At 38.5% G+C, this 3,810-nt stretch overlaps 1 pseudogene; it reads right to left on the minus strand.

Annotated features, from left to right (window-relative positions):
- Positions 1–3,085: 3,085 nt before the first annotated feature.
- On the minus strand, positions 3,086–3,554 carry LOC140595863 (large ribosomal subunit protein uL23 pseudogene; annotated as a pseudogene).
- Positions 3,555–3,810: the final 256 nt, after the last annotated feature.

A 3,810-nucleotide genomic window follows, 5' to 3' on the forward strand; every position in this document is an offset into this window, starting at 1 on the left:
TGGTAAGCAATAAACACAGCATTCTCTGCAGAAGCAAATTGGGCCAAATAACTAAAAGAAGTAGCATGAGATTTAGGAAGAGTTTAATTTTCCAGGTGATTTAACTGAAGAGCTATTGAATTTTTTTCCCTATAGGATTATCAATGAAAGTTTAAGTCTCCAGAGACAGAGTGAGTGAATGTCAATATAAAGGACTGGGAGGATATTACAGAGAGGTGTGGAGCTCCACTCTATGCTAAGAAGAAAAAGGTAAGTAGAAAGTCTGCAAACTTTCTATCAGAAAGGAAGGTCAAACCTCAAATCTCTTTGCAAACAAGCGGTAATGGGGGGCTCCAAGCCCACCATCTTCACTCTGGGTGTTTTGTTAGAAGGACTCATAGGACTCAGAAGCTGTTATACTCTTGGCCTCAGTTCATACAGATTAAACTCAATGAAGGGAAAAGGATACAGATTAAACTCAATGAAGGGAAAATGCACACAACGCAAAGTTCAAGAGGAGTCAAACACAAGCTTCCAGGTGTCTTCTCCCAGTGGAGTGGCACAGACAAGCTTAACTCTCTGAGGAATGAAGCATGACAACTCATGCAAAGCACTGCAAACCAAGGAAGCTCACCCGAGGTTTGATGGCCATTGTTTTTATTAACTTCATCTACTCCAGCCTTCTTCCACCTCAAGCAAAAACAGACATTTGCCACAGATCACATTGTTAGTGCAAACTACCTGGTCAAACTGAGGCAAACAAGCCCTCAAGCATATAAAACCACTCTTATCCAGCAGAGTATTCCAAAAACTTAGATCTGGTCACCCAGGAGCCAGCTCAGGGCCAAGTCCTGAAGATTGACCTTTCTTGGGAATGTGCAGGGTTTGATCATCCCAGGCCTGCTCAGTTAACCCTTTTCTGCACATACGCTGATGACCAGATGTCTCAGGAAACTTACTAATGGTATTTACTAGGAGAGGAAAGATGATGGAGGGTTGGTATCTATAAAATGTTTGGGAGGATTTATCTTGATTATGTAGGTTGTCTATTAAAAAAAACATAGAATTTGCAGATTTATTGGTGATATGGTTTGTTGCTTAATAAAGGCTGATCATTCAAAGAGTTAATCAATGGGCTATGAAGAAGAAATATTCCCTAACCCAAATTACTCCCTTTGTTTGAACAATGTTTCCACATACATTGCTTAGGAAGAATCCTGTCTATTAAATCTAAACCAAAGCTCACCCTACTGTGTAAGAATAGGGCCATTTTAAGAAGCCATACTGAATGGACTCAGACTTCTCCAAGAAAAGACAGTTTTATTCGTGCCTGGTGTTTGCCTGAACTTTTGAACCATTAGTCAAGTTTGGTGCTGGTTAAGAGCTAGTATTCAAGAGGGTCTAATTTAACAAGTCAAGACTCTGCAGTGTTATCACAAAGGACATCGGTCAACGAGACAACTCTTCTCTACATTAGGACCCAAATTGTTCTAGGCATGTATCAAATGGCACAAAATCAAGATAAAAGATTAAATTTTTTTTAATTTTAGTAAAATTAAATTTTACCACTACTAAAATTTAGTAGTATAACAACTTTGGGGAAGAGAGAAGTCCCCTTAAATATTTTTAGCAGAGGGATCCCTGGGTGGCTCAGCAGTTTAGCACCTGCTCTCGGCCCAGGGCATGATCCTGGAGTCCCGGGATCGAGTCCCACATCGGGCTTCCTGCATGGAGCCTGCTTCTCTCTCTGCCTGTGTCTCTGCCTCTCTCTCTCTCTCTCTCTGTGTGTGTCTCTCATGAATAAATAAATAAAATCCTTAAAAAAAATAAAAAAATTTTTTTTAGCAGAATGGTGTAATTACATTCCTAAACCACACTCATACTCCCCATATACAGGTTCTAAAATGACTCTCTTAATAATGATATCCCTTAAAAAGCTTTTCATTTTGAATGCAAGAGTGTAATTGTCTGCCCTTTTTCAGGTTCTGTATCTAATGACACAGATTTAACTCATCCATTCCAATCACTACGGTGATTGGAAAGGGGTAGAGCATTGATCTTAGCTGCCAGAAACAAATAAACCCTTCCAAACAATCATTACTATACACCCTCTGTGAATGTGTTAAATCCATTTCTTGCAGGAGACACATCTTTGGCTTTCATGGCCATTTTGGCATCAAATCCTTGAAGACAACACCAAGGAGTGCTAAATGTGGGATATGGATGTTATATATTAAAAATTAGGTAAACATTACCGTTTCAATAAAGATAATGAAGATCTATGTGCACTAAAACTTACACCATTCTGAAAGAAAAAGAAACCAGTATTTTTCAACAAAACAACTAGAGAAATAAATTCAGTTTTTTGTTTTCAGGGTTTTTTTTTTTAAGATTTTGTTTATTTATTCATAAGAGACACAGAGAGAGAGAGAGAGGTAGAGACATAGGTAGAGGGAGAAGCAGGCTGCATGAAGAAAGCCTGATGCAGGACTTGATTCCGGGACACTGGGATCACACCCTGACCCAAAGGCAGACACTTAACCACTGAGCCACCTATGTATCCCATAAATTCAGTTTTTTCCAAGACTTCTATGGCTTAAAGAATATTAAGAATCAAAGACTAAAAAAAATAATTTTCTATTGCTGGACATTATTTTTAGACTGGATAAAGTGCTTTCTAGTAATAAATCATATGTATTATAATTAATTGGAGAATAAATATTTATTTTCTTTTTTTTTTTTTTTTTTGGATGCTAATAAGAACTCAGTGTATTGGTTCCCTACAAAGCCTCTTCCAGATAAAGGGAAGGATTCTTGTTTGTTTTCTTACACCCCCAACAGTGGCAAGTTGTAGTTGTCCCAGGACAATGAACCCCAATCTGGGCCCCAAATATCTGAGCTTCCACTGCTGGGATTTTAAGACGTGTGGTGTAGTAATAAGGCAGTGTTCCAACAGGGCAAGTAGACCAAGAGTCTTGCCCAATCCCTGTTACTTAAGTGTGTATATATACATAGTATGGCCTCCCTGAAACCCAACCAGAAGTCAACAAACAAACATATATGGTGAAAAAATTTATATTTAGATTTATAGCCAGCTGGACTCAGTTTAGATTATCCCAATTTTTTTGGCAACATCAAAAGCATCATAGTCAGGAGCCAGTCGAACATATGCTTTCTTCTCTCCATCAGGCCTGATCAAGGTGTTGACCTTGGCCACATCAATGTCATAGAGCTTCTTCCCAGCCTGTTTGATCTGGTGCTTATTGCCCTTGACATCCACAATGAACACAAGTGTGTTGTTGTCTTCTATTTTCTTCATGGCTGACTCAGTAGTCAGGGGGAACTTGATGATGGCATAGTGATCAAGCTTGTTTCTCCTGGGGGCGCTCTTTCGAGGATATTTGGGCTGCCTTCAGAGACTCAGGGTCTTGGGTCGCCGGAATGCAGGTGATGTGCGGAACTTTTTTTTTGTGACTGTGCACGCCTTTCAGCACAGTTTTCTTAGCTTTCAAAGCCTTTGCTTTGGCTTCGGCTTTGGGAGGGGCAGGGGCTTCCTTCTTTGCCTTTGGTGCCATCTTCGTGAAAGGGCTAAATATTTACTTTCAATAAATATTTTCTGATATGTGATCTTTGGAGACCAAGAAAAATATTAGTGCCCTCTCAAAGAAAGTACTAAAAGCAACTTGTTCATCTTTCTAACAAAATTTTTTGAATACCTAATATATTGCAGTGGCTTTTCTAGATTATGGCAATACAGTAATTTTTTTAAAAAAATCTTCTTTCAAAAAAAAATAAATAAATAAAAATAAAAATAAAAAAAATAAAAAAATC

The sequence above is a fragment of the Vulpes vulpes genome, chromosome 16 (genome assembly GCF_048418805.1).
Source record: "Vulpes vulpes isolate BD-2025 chromosome 16, VulVul3, whole genome shotgun sequence".
Classification (NCBI taxonomy): domain Eukaryota; kingdom Metazoa; phylum Chordata; class Mammalia; order Carnivora; family Canidae; genus Vulpes; species Vulpes vulpes.